The sequence below is a fragment of the Dasypus novemcinctus genome, chromosome 7 (genome assembly GCF_030445035.2).
Source record: "Dasypus novemcinctus isolate mDasNov1 chromosome 7, mDasNov1.1.hap2, whole genome shotgun sequence".
Classification (NCBI taxonomy): domain Eukaryota; kingdom Metazoa; phylum Chordata; class Mammalia; order Cingulata; family Dasypodidae; genus Dasypus; species Dasypus novemcinctus.
The window spans coordinates 34022449-34041103 of NC_080679.1; the positions used below are offsets into that span (position 1 = coordinate 34022449).

At 36.0% G+C, this 18655-nt stretch overlaps 1 protein-coding gene across 1 annotated transcript in view; it reads right to left on the reverse strand.

The window, feature by feature from the left end:
- The window catches only part of CPS1 (carbamoyl-phosphate synthase 1), a 127532-nt gene that overhangs the window by 40171 nt on the left and 68706 nt on the right, over positions 1 to 18655 (reverse strand). The gene's annotated exons all lie outside the window — the stretch shown is intronic.

An 18655-nucleotide genomic window follows, 5' to 3' on the forward strand; every position in this document is an offset into this window, starting at 1 on the left:
AGGGAAGGGAAGGGAAGGGAAGGGAAGGGAAGGGAAGGGAAGGGAAGGGAAGGGAAGGGAAGGGAAGGGAAGGGAAGGAAGGAAGGAAGGAAGGAAGGAAGGAAGGAAGGAAGGCTGGTTGATATCATTGTCCTTGTGCATAAAAAGTGAAGTTAATTAACTTTATTATCAGCTCCAGCAGCAAAAGAATAGCCATCTGCCACTACAACTATCTCAATCATTATGGCTCCCTCATAGTATCTCCCATTTCAGAGCGTTTTCATTATTTAAAAGAGATGCCTGAGAAGAACAACAGTAGCACAAAATAATGCATGATGAATGACAGGATTTCAGAGTGAGGGTGAAGACTCTTTTTACATGGGCATCTCCCCAAATCATAGCAGCTGAGTTTTGAAAGAGACACTCCAAGCTAGACCTGCAGAGTCCATGCTTTAAGCTCACAAGCTGATTTGCAGAACATTTTCCTGGTGATCCAAAATCCTCTTTAAGGTCTGCCAGTGTTCAAATAGATCAATAACATGTTAAGATATTTTCTAATGTCTTGAAAATGTAGGGCATAATCAATTGGCATAGCATCTGAATGAATACATGTCCATAATCATCCATCTGAACTTGAATGCAAATATTGGGCAGGGGTGTTCATAGAAAGGTCAAAATATGACATTTCTTCTATATTATTTCATTCATTCATGGCTTCTCTGGTTATTAATTTCCAATTTTTAGACACGTTCATGAAACAATGCAAAACACTTAACAATTCTCCTCTTTGGAAAAAATGAGACATCGATGCTAACCCAGGACATCAATTAGCAAAGACACTGACAAGTTAGGTCCCTTCACACATTCAGTGTTACCTGATTCTCCCGGGTCCTCCTAAATACAGGACAGGCAGCAGGCTGCCTCTCTCTCTATTTCCTTCTCTCTCTCTTTCTCTCCTCTGCTTCTGCATTAACACAAAGCTAGCTAGTATGTCATTACATACAGAAGAAGAAAATTGACTTTATTCCCAACTTGTTCTGATACAAATTTTTATTTTGTATTCCATTATAATAAAATAAAAGAAGAGACAGTTTAAAGACACGATTCATTAGTTTTGGGCCAGTGATTCAGATAAGGTTAAACCTCTTCAGAGTCAAATACAAGATGAGTAATCTTAAGTGAGCATAAAGCTCATTTAACAATGTGGAGATTCAGATACATGCTTCTCATCTTTACCTGCTCATATTGGGCTGCCCTCCATTTTCTCTACTAAAAAGAACATCCATCATTGTGAGTTTTTCAAAAATAAAGCTAGGTAAAAGCTTATCTTAGAAACATGGATATAATATTTCTACTTTTCTAAAGGAAAATGAAAGTCTTAATTTGGAACAAATACAAAACAGAATAATTATTAAAGAAATATAAATGCTGGATTTGTAATTCAGAACTTCTTTTTGAAGACTCAATAGAGAATGCTCCATTTATAGTATATTGTAAATCAACGAAGCACTATACCAAGCTAGAAATGTGGTCAGGTGAATGTAGCGTACTGCACTAAAGCTCACAATTTTAAAATATGTGTAATAAGTTAGTCTTCTGTTATTTGATATGTACTTATGTGTACTCACATGACTCTACTCCTTTGAACATGGCCACATTAAATACATAATTCATGGCTATACCCTCTAAAATATGCTATATATACAACTTTTCTTTCCCTTACCAGCTTTTCTTTGCTTTCAAATTTCAAGGGCAAACTTCTAAGGTTACACTTTCATCTTTCCGTAACAGAAACTAAACCACAAAACAAAGAAATGCACCACATGGTTGTGATACTGGCTTTTTCATAAGCTCCAGTTTCCTTCTACTTAGCAGCCCAAAATGGCAGTTTGAAATTGTAGAGGAGAAAAAATACCTTTAAACCAGACAATCACACTTTTACACATTCTGCCATAATCTTTTAATGGTTAGACAGCATTGCTCCGAAGTCTCTCACATCTCGGGTTCTCTAGTTTATAAACAATACAAGCCTTTCTCCTCATTCTCTCTTTTTCTCTTTCTCTCTCTCTTCGACTTCCAATGCAGATTTTGTTGTTGTTTAAAATTCTACCCTGTCATCTCTGCAACTTCCTCCACTCACACTTAGTCTTCAATAATAAATGATAAAAGGAAATGGAATAAATGTTCCTTAATGAGGAAATTTTCACCTGGCACAGAGGAGCTGGAGAAATCTATTAGCGAACTGGAGGAATGCCTGCAGCATTGCAATTACCAGGGGAGCCAGCATACTTCACAGTCTCTCTTCCACTTGACTGGCTTTTATCTGATCCACCAACTCACAAGTAATACTAACAAATTTCCCTCCAAATTGCACACGCTCTAATGTGAAAATGAGCACTCCACTTGGCCTACAATTATGGGATGGGCTTGCAATTTTATTATTATCCTCTTTTTTAAAAAAAAGAAAAATGAAAAAGAAAAAAGCCCCCAAAAGGCAGAAGCTGAGAAAAACATTAGGCCTGATACTCAATAACGACACCTGCTTTAATTAAAAGAAATAAAAAAGAATGAGTAAGACACATGTTCCCTGCCTTGCAGCCCCTTCCAGCCTCTCTCTGAGTTTTGTTCTGCTTCACTGATTATTTTTGGCATTTCACAGGTTCAAGACCATGCTGCAATCACAATAATGCAATCAGGGCAAGAGTTGTCATCTCATCTTTTCTTTCAAGGAGACAGGTTATTACCTTTTTTCTCAAGAGCAATAAAAATTTTTTTTTTCAAAAATAGTGGTAGTGTTTAGAAGGGCAAAGGATAAAATTCCAAGCGATTGGGTAACTACTACTATTTTCTCTTAATGGTTAAGAGAACCAGGGTTTGTTTCTGGTACAGCAATTAGATGTTTGGAGGAATTAAAGAAAACCTGAATCTTCATCTCTCATGTACAGTACAAACAATATCTAGATCCCTCCAGTATTCATGTGAAAGAACGGCATCATGAAAATTATTTTATAGGATTTAGAACGATTTAGCATTTTCACAACAATGTGTGATACTGCAGGTGCTAGTTTTCATGGGATGATATGCTTAAATCTTCTATGGTCTGCCTTAAAGGCAATTAACAGATTAATGATCAAAAAACAAAGAAATGATAAACTGATAGGGTAGGTATTTTTAAACAGGCAATTTTTAATTCCCTGAATTCTATGTTTACTTTTCACCAATTATCAATCTTTAATGACTCTAACAATCCAGAAATACTGTAATATTTTCAATCTGGTATGGCCATTCATATAGTATTGAACATAATTTTCTAAAAATACCAAGTAATAATAATGGGGAAAATAACATAACATGGGTCAATGAATTTTTGAGCCTTTAATAATTACATTTTTTCAGTCATTCTTAATTAAAAATGCACTCTCCCTTCTTCTGCCCTTGCTTTGGTAAAATTGAAAGGTAAGTGGAAACCAGCTAAGAAAGTGGAAACCACTAACCAAATAGTAAGTCATGTTTTCTAGAATATGTGAAAAGCTTCTCTTCCATTTAAAAAGCATGCTCCTACTAATCAAATAGCTTTTACTTGATCAGATTGAACTAAAGGTCAAAGTTCATACTCTTATTATTCTTATTATTAAGAAATATTAAAGCTCTTATTTCTAATTAGTAAATTTATTTCTAATTTTAAACCCATCTAATGCATACTTTCCCCTAGAAATAAAGATGTTGAATTTAGTAACCAAATCCTAGCTCTTTTCCATGAACATAAGTCTATTTCATCCAGAATTTAAAGGAAATACTTTATAATGCCTCAGCAGAAAACTGAGAAAGAATGCACATTCTTTGATATTTTACATTCTATTATTTCACAAATAAGTTTATTTAAAAGTCTTATATTTTAAAATTTTTCTATTATCTTTGTGTTAAAGCAAATCATGTTTTCACAGTGTTCCAAACAACAAATACATAATTTTCAACAATAATTTTCTTCGACTTCTAAAAACTATTACTTAGGACCTTATTAAAACAAAATACTTACCTGAAGCCCATCTACTGATAACTGCTACATAATTTTTTTTTTTTGCTAAATGTAACATATAAAGAATAATATTTACACCAACAACACCCAGAGTGTCTTTTTTTCCTCTTTATTTTTAAAGATGCTTTAGGTCACAGAAAAGTCACATAGAAAATATAGGGAATTCCCATAGACCTACCCCCTCCCCTCTTACATTTTCCCCTACTAATAACATTTTACATGAATATGGTACATTTGTTACAATTAATGAACAAATACTGAAGTACTGCTATTAACTATGGGCAATGGTTTACATTATGGTTTACATTTTGTACTGTACACTTTTATAAGTTTTGACAAAATGTATAATGGCCTGTACACATCATTACAGGGTCATGCAGAACAATTCTAATGCCCTAAAAATGCCCTAGGTTCCACCTATTCTTCCCGCCCCCTCCCCTGGGAAGCTATGGTAACCACTAAGTTTCAATTCTTGAAGAATAAGGTTCATAGTTACGTGCATTAGTGTTAAGAGCTTCATGTACTAGTCTGTTTTCTTTTATTAGGCACTGCCTATGTTTTCAAGAGATTCTTGACCCTCTATCTGAGAATATAGAGGATGGGAGTTTAATCTTTTCTTATTTATTATGTGGGTCTCCACCCACTGAGATAACACCCTATGACCAGATGAACACATTCATATTCAATAGAAGCCAACTGTCAGGTGCACCCCTTCCCACATATGTACAGGCCACATATCCTCCTACCACCAATGCCCTGCACAGTAATGGAGACCCACACAATACTGAATCCCCATGCTGGGGAGTCCTGCTATATCCTCTAATAGAGTGGCAGGAATCTCTAGAGTACATGGGCAGTTCCTAGTGGAGGAGGACAAACCAATATGCCTATGCTATGCCCTTAATATGAACCTTGCTCTTGTGAAACTGAAACTTAGCCTAGTAGTACATATTGCTTAAGAGTTACCTCCTGAAAGCCTACTTGTTGCTCAAATGTGGCCTCTCTCTAAGTCAAACTGAGCATATAAACTCACTACCTTCCTCATGGTTTGGGACATGACTCCTGGGGATGAGACTCCCTGGCACTGAGAGACTATTACCAAGCGCCAATTAGCTATGCATTTGGAAAAAGACCTTGACCAAAAGGGGGAAATATTAAATACAAATGAGTTTTTAAGCTAAGAGATTTCAAAGTGAGTCAGGAGGTCATTCCAGAGGTTATGGTTATGCACATCTCTGGAGGATCTCACTGAGTGCCACAGTAAACAGTGCCTCAAGCAGGGGTGCTCCTGAGGGCTCTAGAGACACCTAGACACTATAGGCAGGGCAGACAACCCTAGAAAATCAGCACTCCATCAGGGGGCCTTACCTTGGAATATATGATAACGTATCCCCCCAATGTATTGGAGTTAGACTCATTTATAATTTTCTGATATATGATTCTTAAGCCCCCTTTACATGAATTTATAATTAGCACTATACCATTAAATATAATCCCAGAGATTTAAATCTTCTTCTGTTCATCTGCTGGTTGAGCCCTGAATCTCAACAGAGTTTCAGCCAACAGCTACTCTTCAATTTATCGGACTCACCCAGGACAACTAACAAAAGAATGTTGATGGACAATGCCCATCCCAAAAAACAGAGTATCTACAGCTTCAATAAAGACAGTTCCATCTATCTACCCCCTGGGATCTAAGCTCCCTCTCAACTGGAAGCAGAGTGGGTATCACCATCTCAAAATCCTTAAGATTGAGAAATGAACAAACATGAGGGAAGACTGTAACTATGGACTAAAGTAGACTTTATTATTATTCTAGTAATGGAAGAACTTGTAACATTGATATAAAAACAGTGGTCACAGGGAGTGGCTGTGGCTCAATCAGTTGGGCTCCTGTCTACCATATGGGAGGCCCTGGATTCCTGTCCTGGGGCCTCCTTGTGAAGGCAGGCTCGCCCGCCCGTTATGGAGAGCTGCCGGCCAGCAAGCGCCACAGAGTGCCCCTGCCCACAAGTGCTGTAGAGAGCTGACTCAGTAAGGTGATACAACAAAAAGGGGAGACAAGCAAAAATGCAGAAGAATGTGCAGCGAATGAACACAGAAAGCAGACAGCAAGCAAAAGCCACAAAGGGGAGGGAGGGTGATAAAATAAAATAAAATAAAATAATAAATAAAGACAGACACAGAAAGTAGACAGCAAGCAAAAAGCCACAAGGCAGGGGTGAGGTGGGATAAAAAATAAACATTAAAAACAAAACAAAAAAGTGGTCACCAGAGGTTCTGAGGGGAGGGAGAGAAAAGAATAAGTGTAACATGGGACATTTTGGGGACATTGGAATTGTTCTGCATGATATTGCAATGACAGATACAGATCATTATACATTTTGTCAAAACCTATAAAATTGTGCAGTGCAAAGGAGAAACTAAATGTCAACTATAGACCATGGTGCTTCCATGTGTGTTCATCAATTGTAACAAATTTACCACACTAATGAAAGCTGTTGTTAATGCGGACAAGTGTGTGTGGGAGGGGGGGTTGGGATACATGGGAATCCCTTTTATTTTCAATGTGACATTTTTGTAATCTAAAGCTTCTCTTAAAATAAAAATATAAAAAATAATATTAACTCAATTTTTCAAAATGTAAGTTTTTCTATAAAGCTGAAAAATGAGGTAATTTCTCAGAGGATGTGGATAAAATCTAGAATTAAATTCCTAGAGACATGTCACCTTAGATCATTTTGCTACAAGGATTGCTACCTACATGAAAATCAAATTTCTTAATTACCCGGGGTTTTTCTGAAAAAGATATAGAAATGTACATTAATATACATGATAGCAATAATTTTCATATACTTGACAATAATGACTATATACTAAAAGGACAAATTAAGTAGCTCACCCTTCAAGAAGCCCAGAGAAAAGGATGGACAATTATATCAGTTCAGAAGCTAAAGAGTAAGGAGTGGGATAGGGGTAGGAAGTATTAGGTATAATATCAATCTTGCCATGTTGATATCGGTGTGATGATCATTCCACTATTTTATATTTACATAGGCAAAAAATGCCGCAATGCCTCTTTCAAGCTCAGGCAAAGCTCAATAACCAAAACCTAGAGTCAGAATCCAAGTACCCTGGAAAAACATGTCAATGGGATGAAATGATAAATGTGTACTGTGTTTGGCACTGTCAAGCTGGTAAGAAGTGTTTCCTAAGGGCAAATACCAGAGGAGAAAGGAAGGAGAGAAGCAAGAACATCAGAAGAGCGAAGAAGAGGAAGCTGAAGAGAAAGAGCAGGAGGAATGAATCAAAATGTGGGTGGACTATGGGAGAGTGAGGGCTGTGATGTGGACCATTGACCATGTGGTGCAGCGGTGCTCAGAGGTGTATTCACCAAATGCAATGAATGTCTCATGATGATGGAGGAGGTTGTTGTTATATGGGGAGGAGTAGGGTGGGAGGGGTGGGGGGTATATGGGGACCTCATATTTTTTTAATGTATTAAAAAAATAAAGAAAGAAAAAAATATATTTTTAAAAAATGAAATCGGGGGAAGCGGATGTGGCTCAAGTGATAAGGCCTCCACCTTCCATGTGGGAGGACCTGGGTTCGATCCCTGGAGCCTTCTGGTGAAGAAGAGAAAGCGTGCCTGCGCAGTGAGCCAGTGCCCACGTGGTGAGCCGAGTGGCCGTGGAAGTGATTCATACAGCAAGATGATGACACAACAAAAGAGAGATGAAGGGAAGAGTCAAGGTGAAACACAGCAGAGACCAGGAACTGAGGTGGCACAATAGACAGGGAACCTCTGCCACAGCAGAGGTCCCCAGTATCAAATCCTGGTAAATCCTAGAGAAGAAAGACAAGACGACAAAAAGAGAAATAGATACAGAAGATCACACAGTGAATGGACACAGACAGCAAAAAAAGCAGGGTGGAGGAAGGGGAGGGGAAGAAAAAAACCTTTAAAAAAATGAAATTGGCAAGTCACCAACCACCAACCACCTTGTCTCTTCTCAGGTTCTTCCCTCATCTCTGTGGTATACCTGTACCCACAACTGCAAATCAAAATTGATCTTCTGGAAAGAATGTACTCTCAGGCATTGACACCAAGATCGGGAGGTAGGACCACTGTCTTATTCTCGTCAATATAGACAGGGCACACTTTCTAAATGCCTTATGCCCCCATGTGAGAATGAATTAGCAGGTAAAAAAAAATTCTAAGGGTCAGCAACTGATTATCTAGCTCAGGTAGCCTATTTTATTCTAATTTAATTTCAATTCTATATTCAGGACTCAAGTTTTACTCATTCCTGCAATGACATGGAGATAAGGCGTTTTTCATTTAAAGAAAATGGATACCTGTATACGCACACAGTCTTTTATTGTAAATACAGCTAAATTTAAAAAGAAAACCCTTATCCTAGTTCTCGATACCCTTGAAAATTCTATTCACATCGTTTAAAGGTGACTTGCCAGGGCTTTCTCCCTGGCAGGCTCTCGTGTTTTCCCCACGAGAGTTCTAGAAAAGGGCACATTCCTTACGGTGCCTCCACTGTAAGTGGGGTCAACAGCTCAGTCAGGGGAACACACAGCTCACAACTTGACAGCTAAGGAGGAACTGATGTCCAGCTGTCTGATTTAAAAGTCATCTCTCTAAAAAGAAGCTTTTGAAAAACGGATACTGACTAGAACTGAAGGCAAAAGCCCTGGGCTGGATTCTCTGCTTTCCTGTGACTAGTGTGACATAAAGTATGACACACACCTCAGTGTGACTCAGTTTCTTCATCCATAAAAATAGAATAATGATATTTTCTACCTGGATTATAATGGAAATGCACTTTAAGGCCACCAGAGAAATAGATACCTGTTTTACACATACTGCTTTTTTTTTTTTTAACTTAGCCTTCTTGCTGGTTAGTTAAATTACATCTTTCACTACAACTGCAAATATTTATGAATATTTCTCATGCAAACTTTTCAGAAAATATATAGTTTTTTCTAAAACTAAATAAATTTTTATCAAAAGTGTACAAATTCTGGCTATTCTCAGTAGACAATAGAGATGTCATATTGCCCATCCAAGTGTTAAAATAGTTACAGTGTATATAATCTGTAACAACACAAAACAATTAGAAATATTCTTTTTTTATTATAAAACAGTATATTCTGACCTTTCTCAGATAATTAGTAGATATATAGCCACTTAACTAAAAAATTAAAATCTCAAGAAGATGATTTATATCTTCCAACACAGAAACAGTTTAAATGGTGGACTGTGTATTTTCCAATTAACAGTTTTATGGGTTCCTTTCAGTAACCAAGAACATGTCTTCCCTCTCCTTTGCCATGACTTTGAAATTCTGATTATTGCTTCCTATTAGGAATATCTCTTTATTTAATTGATACATTATATTCAAATATTATTGAATATTTACTCTATGCAATGCCAATTCAGAAAATATATGGTAAATAAAGAATTGGAAGACACTTGTATCTGTTTCAGAATTGACACAATACCTTAGAAGGGTAAACTTAATTCTCACACAAATCCACAAAAGCTCTAAAAGACCTATAATAAAAATCTATTAAGACATGATGGAAATTGGTATTTGCCCTAATGGAATTTATAATTTAATTGAAGAGTGATTACATACTTATAATAATTACAGAACAATGTAACTGTGAAACTGTGAAGTGAAACTGTGTGACTCCAGCTTACATACAATAAGCAAATAGGCAGGTTACATCCACATTATTTCCGTTTCTTAGACTGCCTTAATTCCTTTTGGATAAGATTCTCACATTTATAAAACAGTATAAATATGACAAAATAAGATCAAGCACAATTTGTCACTTCTTAATATAATTCATAAATTTATCTACTTCCTCTTTTTTCACTGTACCTTTGGACCTTAGAGGTTAGCTTCCACTGCTACCTCTCTATCATCAAACTATCATCAAACTCTATCTCTGTTCTCCCTAAACCATGCACTGTTCAAAGTGTAGGGATACCTACCTCCTAGAAACTCATATTGAAACTAATGTAACTAATATGACTTAGAATATGTAAAGGTCTTAGAGCTTTTGTTTTTAACACCCTTTGAACTTCCATGGTTTCGTATTTCTACTTCTCATTTGACCCTTAAAGCATCCTGTCCCAGGTGTAGCTATCTATGTATATTTCATCTCCAAAAAATAGATTGCAAAGCCATTGAAGGCACTTTAATAACTAACAATTATTCATCAACAAATGGCATGGGACCTAACACAATGCCTTGCACATAGTAGGTAATAAATATTCAGTGACTGAAGAGATGAACAAATTCCACTTGGTCTAATGACAGTCCATAATAAAAAGTAAATGCATAATTCTTCATGTGTACAGAGATACTGATGTATGGATAATCTATTAATTCTTGACTCTTAATGGATACATAAAAACAAAGCCTGTGTATATGTTATTTTAAATCTACTTATGATTTTTGAAACTATCAAATATATTAGAATTAATATACAGAAAACATAAAACATTCATTTTACGAATGGTCTGAAAATCACACTGTAAACCTTTATAGTAAAATATTCGTCTTGCACATGCCAGAATCATGAATTTTCTCTCACATTTTTAAAACTCTATAACTATTTATCAAAACTATGAAAACACCATTTAAATAACAAATTAAATGAGAGTTTTCAGAATATTAAGGATTTGATGCAAAATTTTACATTATTTCAAATTCAATAAATCATTAGTTAAAAAATAACGGAGTCATGTCAAATCTACGGCATACTTTAAATAGCCTTTCATCACATGGAACATTAAGGCAAATTAAAAAATCAAATGTATTTTTGGCATTAGTCCACAGAGGCATGGAAATTCCCAAAGCAATACTGCCCTTTTACAGAGAAAAGAAATGATCTTTTTCATATAAGCCTTAATTTCTAGTACTCTTGAAGAGGTTTATAAAATAATTTGAGGTATGAAGACTAAAACCATTGAATGGTAAGATATAGTAACTTGTAAAATTGCTTTCCTCTAGAGTTCATCCACACATAATATATTATATATCTCTTTAGCTGCATGGCTGCCTGGTAAAAATAAGAGTTTATTTTTGTTTTTTAATTAGAGTGAAATTGAGACTCAAAAATTTAGTGTAAATTGGTAATGTCGTCAGAGGGCATAAGACCATTTTCTGTAGATCAAATCAATTGGTTCCTCTACAGTGCCCTACTATCTCCATTCTCCTCCTACATACAAAGTAATGAATGGAATGACAAATACATGTCATAGTAAAGTATCATAAATATTATATCTTTTCATATTATAATATAAACATTTCTGTTCTTAAATTACTACATGTAATATTTTAAGACTGAATTTATTAGTTTTTTCTACCAAAAAGTATAAATTAGCATCAGAAAAAAGTCTTGACCCTTCCCTTTCTTATAAAGTCTAACAATTTTTAGATGACACATTTCTCAGAAATTTCAATCAAATATAAGCACAAAGTGTTCTGTTCTAGTTTTGCCATGCCTCATGAGCAAGCTAAATAAAAAGTCGATAGAAAAAAACATGTGTCAGAGAGAACATTTAGAGGGAATATTCCAACTAAAGTGACACCTGCATTTCTACATCTGTCAGAAGTTTGTAGCTGCAGGGAAATACCCAACTTTACTGAGCTCAGTTTAGCACTGAACGCCCAGGTGGAACTCACCAGCCTTGCCCTAGATGGTTTCCCTAAGCAGGAGGCACACCTATGATTTCAGCACTCACCAATAGACATAGTTTATTACATTGAACGTTCAGAAGGAAATCAGGCCCTTCAAAAGCACATTTAACTTTTTTTTTCACTACATGGACTATAGCAACAAGTGGCAGTAAAGGGGGAAGAGAATATTAATATTCTTGGAATTAGGATCATAAAAAACTACAAAAGCCAATAGAATATTTGGGAAAAAAATTTCTGGATAATGTGTAAATGAATTCATAGTAAATTATGTTACATCAACAAATAAAGAAATAGATCCAAATCCTAATTTCTTATATTTACATGCTATAAACTATATCACAAGGATTAAATCTTCTTTTGAACTTCTAAAATGGATGAAAACAGGTTCTTTTTAAACAGTCCTCTACAATGTTGCTAACATAAATAGCAGCACTATGAATAAAAACCAGGAAGCAAAATGGACAATTCCAGGAAAATTGCTCAAATTGGATGAAATGCAAAAGAACAAGCAATCATCACAAATGGTGGAAAGCTTTCCATTTGGTAATTTAACATGGTAAAACACAAGCCGAGGCTGACTGATTTCTTTATCACTTGAAGGAAGGATTTTTAACTTAATTCAGCTTAGTTTCAGCCAGTAAAAGAGCAGAATTATACAAATTAGTCAAGTATTATAAAATCCTTCAGCTGGATATGTCAGATGGATATAGCAAAAGAACTTCAAAACCAAAATAAGGAAATCAAAAAACTTGAGTTATGGACAGAGGATAAGCAGATGCAAAGTTGGCAATCAGTACTCTCACATTTTTTTTTCACCTGATCATATTTCTTTTAGTCCCCCAGTATCATGTCTGTTTTTTAATCTAAAATTGCTAAGCCAAATTGATAGTGTGTATAAAAGTATTTAGGGTATATTGCCCTGAAATAGTTCCTGCCTACAAACAAGTCCTGTTAGAGTTAATTCCCTTCCTTATTTATAGCAAAAAGAGTTCAGTGTGGATTCTCATACCTGTGCTTGTCTATTATATATAGACATATATATATATATATGTTGAAATAGTTGAAATCTTGATCATACATGTTATTTGTAGAAGAATAGCAAGATAGGACTATTGCCTCCTTGACTTCCACTGCTATCCTGAAACATAGTCTTATTTCCGCCAGATGTTATATAAATAAATTTTCCATACCCCTAAAAAGATTACTATAGAGAGAGACACACACACACAAAGAGAGAGAGAGACAGAGAAAGAGAAACAGAAAGACAGAGAGACAGAGAGCATAAAGGATATATATATATATATACTATTGGGGTTCATTAATGCTGGGCTTTTGAGTACTGTCCAGATTTACATTTCAACTCCATTCTGCATATGATATAAAGGAAGTCACTAAATCTTTCAGTGTTTCTGTTTAATATCTATAAAATCAGGATAATAATAGTACCTATTTCCTAGGGTTGTGATGAGGATTAAATTATATCATGTGCTCAGAACAGTGCCTCATATGTAGTCAATAAATTTGGTGAAGATAATCTCAGATTTGGAAGGCACTCAGAATTACTGAATTAAAGCAAAATTTAAATCTTTATGTTAATGGCATTCTGAATCCATTCTTTTGTTACTTTAAGGGAATCGGCTATATGTGAAGAGCTTAACTGATAAAAACATTGGACCTATTTGTCTATTTGATTTATATACTTGCACTCCCATCTTCTGGGCCAGAATTTTTTGCAGAAATAAAATTGAATTTGTCCATGTATCAATGAAGGAATGTACTATGAGTAAGTTTTTTCAGTATTTAATTAAATCAAATGAAGTACACATCTCATTGGCTTAATGAACATGCATGAAAATGCTGTACAAGGGGGACCATAATGTGTGAAAGAGTCAGTGTTGACAGGATGAATGAGTTTGGGGAAATCACACATACTAAAATCTGGTTAGCTAAGTAGTTATGGCCTACGGATAGAGCTTGTGCAAATTTTGCAGTTCCACTAAAAATTCTGACAGATTTAACTTCTCTCAAACTTCTTGCACGGCAATCTGGTCACCTTAAATTAATAGATCTGGGGTGGCCTCCAACCACCTAAGCATATACATAATAGACATTGGAATCCTACATGATACAACTCACCTTGCATTTGAATAAAGAGAAACTTTTCAGAACCTAAAGAAATCTACTATAAAATATGTTATCATCCTAGATCGATTAATGCCCTACACCAGCTGAAAAATTGGGGGAACTGCCCAGAAAGGTCAACTTCCCTAACATGCCCCGGGGCAGCAGTAAACAATTTAAGAAGAAAAGGAGAAAGCCGGTGAACTCAAGTGAGGAAGAGAGGTTTTTGCTGAAGCTGTCTGAATAATGGTTACCATTATGTTGGTAAGAATGGTTATTGCTCCACAAGTATTGTGAGGACTGTCATTGCTAGGTGCAGGTAGTGAAGAGTCTGCAAACTGAGTTCTGATGGGAGCAAGCAGTCAGATCCAGAAGGCTGAGTTAATTATTCTAACATTTGTCTCCCTTGTCTTACCACCCTCCAGAAGGCTGGGATTTCGTGGTTCATCCTGAGCATTATACATATTTATGTCTCCCCTTCAAGGAATGAGGTTTCTTAACATAATTTCCACTTTCTCATAGGCATGAAAAACTCATCGTTTACTGTCATAATTCCTTATTACAATCATTTTTCCCCACCCTAATCTGTGGACACTCACATATGCTAAAAATGTGTGTATATTCCATTTGGGAGTCAAATTCTGGATTTCATTTCAGATGACTACATATAAATGTAACTCATAGACTGGTCATGAATTTGAGTGTTCTTCTACTAGTGAATATATTTCTCGGATTTTAGAATAATTTACCATGATTAACAACTGTAGAAGGCAAAATTTTTGTTCATTAGCATAATGGTATGCTATTGATCTTTTGATAAGAATAGCATTTCTGTCACTAGCTATCACTGCTTCCTTTTATTAAAAAAAGTAGTCTAGTATTAAATGAGTAGCAATGCATCAGAAAAAATTAAGAAATGATAAACTGCAAAATTTATAAGCAAATGTAAAATGTGGCTCTGAAAATGAGTCTTTATATGCTTTTTTCTGCTATCATGAAATATCCCTTATAACAAGTGGCACGTCAATTTCAGGGGAAAGAGAGCAAACTTTCTTGGGCACCCACCATACACCAAGTATCCTGTATACTTGTTCATTTAAGACTCACAACAAAACAATAAAGTGTGCATTAGCAAGAAAGCTTAGAGACTAAAGAGTGAAGCAGCTAACATGCCCATTGAAAACTAGTGGCGTACATTCTGCAGGGTTTCAGAATTGTTTGGGAACTAGGACCCCTGTTTTCCTTCCAATTTTTTCCTTATGGAATGGAAATGTTTATCCTATGCTTGTCTCTCCTTTGTACATTAGAAGCAGATAACTTAGTCTCTAAATTTTACAGGTCCACAGATTGAGGAGAATTGTGCCCCAAAACAGACCACACCTATAATCAAATTTGATGAAACTTTGTACTTAGTATTCTTAATGAAATGACTTAAGGCTTTGGGGATATTGTGAAGGAAGGAATGTATTTGCATATGGAAGCAACAAGTCCTTTTGGGGTCCAGAAGGTGGAATGTGGTGGTATGGAGTTGTAAGTACCCCAGAAAGGCATGTTCTTAAATTTAATCCTGTGGCTTTAGACCCTTTTGAGGAGGCTACTTCAGTTCAGGTCTGACCCACCTCATTAAGGATGGGTCTTAATCTTCTTACTAGAATCCAGAATGAATAGAAAGAGAGAATGAGAGACACAGAAAGAGAGAGAGAAACCCATGGAAGCAAGCAGCTGAAAACAACAAAACCTAGAAGAAAAGGAAGAGACCAGCAGACACAGCCATGTGCCTTGCCATGTGGAAGAGGAGTCAAGGCATGTTGGTAGCCAGTCTTTAGAAAGAAAGCATTGCCTTGATGATACTTTGATTTGGACATTTTTCTCAGCCTCTAAACTGTAAGCTAATAAATTCCCATTGTTAAGCCAATCCATTTCATAGTATCTGCTTTCAGCAGCCTTGGAAACTAAAACACCCATAATTCCCCAATGGGTAAGACACGATTCTACCTGGCCCCATAGACTGTGTTCCTTCCAATGCACAAAAAAGTGAAACCTGAACCGCATCTAACATTCCATACCTTATTCTCTCTTTAAGTTTCTCTTCTTGTTCCTATTTCTCCCAGGGGCCTATATGAAAAATACACAGGGACTAGGACACTTTGGCAGCAGAGATATGTTAAGGCTGGAGAATTTGGGGGTCTTCTCAAATCAGAGCAAATGAATAGCTATCTCTTGAGCCTGCATCTACAGCCAACATTTCCAACACTGGAGCAAGTGGGATCTTAAAACAAAGTGAACCACAAATAAATGCACTTGAAAAAGAACCACTGATCTTAATCTTTCTCCAAACAGCAACACATAATTCAGCTATATAATACCAACTGCTAATAGAGAGCAACTTTTACTGTTGTAGCAGTTTACATAGATAACTTCATAAATAAGCTGAGAAAAAGCAGACTTCATGGTCCTGACTCCCAGAGAGACAATAAAAAGAGAGCAGGGAAACTCATGTTCTATGCACTTCTACTCCATCAGCTGTGATATTCTTTTGACTTGAGAGTCCTGTCTACTAGAGAATGACTGAGATAGGTAGTTTCAGTAGCCATCTATTATTTTTCTATTTATCTGACACCTCTATAGAACAATCATTATTGACTTGCTACATATCCATCTACGACACTCCAAAAAGAAATAAATAAAAAAACAAAGTATCACTCAGATATTAAAATGAGTTCAAGATTCAAGTGTACTAACAAGACGGGTTATCCAGTAAGAATTTCATTCTGGGTTTACTTTAGATTTTGCTCTATTGTATGTGCATTAACCTCCCTGGATCAAAACAAATTTACATGGAAATTTAATTGGAAGTATAATTTTTTAGAATCTGTTACTTTACCAGAATTATAGTTGGTGCTGGGGTTTAATATATACCCAGGGGATCTGAATCTCTGGACTGACCATATGATAGCCAGGCCCTGAGCCTCAACAGACTTCAGCTCCTACACTCTGGTTTATTGGACTTACCCCACTCAGCTAACATTGAGCTGAAGAATGTCAACCTCCACATCATGGAGCCAAGAGTGCCTACAACTGAAAGCAGGAGGATTGCATCCAGTATCCATGTGGAATCTAAGCCCCCTCTTGATATAGATATGGAGTGGACACAACCAATCCAAGGTCCACAGGACGGAGGATAGAATGTGGGTTAGAGTGGACTTACTGATATTCTATTCATGAACTATTGTGATTAGTAATAGAAGAAAGTGTGGCATTAGTGTGGAGAAAGTGGCCATGGTGGCTGCTGGGTGTGGGGAAGGGGAGGAAGAGATGAGATGTGGAGGCATTTTCAGGACTTGGAGTTGTCCTGGGTGGTGCTGCAGGGACAATTACCAGACATTGTATGTCCTTCCATGGCCCATTGGATGGAATGTGGAAGAGTGTGGGCTATGATGTGGACCATTGTCCATGAGGTGCAACGATGCTCAGAGATGTACTCACCAAATGCAATGAATGTCTCATGATGATGGAGGAGAATGTTGCTATGGGGGGAGGAGTGGAGTGAGGGAGGTGGGGGATATATGGGGACCTCATATTTTCGGAATGTAATATTTAAAAAATGAATAAAGACCAAAAAAAAGTATACTTTTTTAGAATCTTTAAAAATATCACATGCTTTGTATAAAGCATTCTTTTAATGTAGATGACTATAAATAATGGAAAATATCTCTATTTACCAATATGCTTATACCAGAAAATGGAGATGTAAAATGTCAAATTATCAGCAAATGCATGCAACATAAGGTAGAAGTCAGAAAGATCCTATAAGTAATCTATAACAGTGAGTTGTTTTATTCCTCCAAGGACCCTTTTTACTATCAATATACATGTATTTCTACTTAGAATCTCAACTTGCCTTCTGGTTGTAAAAAACCTATTAAATTAAAACATCAAATTTATCTAAAACCCAGAATATATATCGAGTAGATATTTAAATCATAATAACTTCTGCTATTTTTCACCCTAGGTCTCTTCCACTACTACATTTGACATACTGTAAGTTTCTAGCACCCTCATGTGGTTTAATTGGAAACATTCAAAATCAGTTGCCTGAAACTGAAAACAATGGAACAGACTATAATTCAACATTGAAGTTTTGCTGGGCATCATAAGCCAAGGAAGGAAACCTCAGGTCAGCACAATTCTAAGATGAATGTATAGACTCAATCCCTAGCTTACAGCTATCTACTTTTCGTTTATGTGAACACTAGAAAGAATGACTCTTGAACAACTATGGTTAATTTCATCCTTGGCAGACAGGAATTCCCTATGCTTAAATCAAGCATTTGACTTAGACAATTATTAAATAATTTAAAAGAACATAATTTTGCTCAAAAAGAAAATCAGGTGTTTTTATTTCTCAGTTTATGTACATCTTGATTAGGCAATACAGCATTCCTATTCTATATTGCCAAACAATCAAGAAGCCCAGGTTTTAAGATCTTTTCATTGTCCTCCAAAACATTTTAAGTGATTTTTTTTTATTTCCTCAAATCATTTGAGAACAATTCATGCAAATGAAATTATATCCCTTTCTCAACAGATCTCTAGGCTTGTAAGAAAAACATCTTTCCAATGGTAATGTATTTCAGAGCCCTCTTTGAGGGAAGAAGCTAAAGAGGAGTACATTGTCTTCCTCAAATTAGTAATAAATGTTCCTGCTATCAAAGATACCTGTTCAAACCCTATCTGTGATTTCACAAACCTGAGATGCCCCCAAAAAAGGGTCTTCCCATGAAAAATT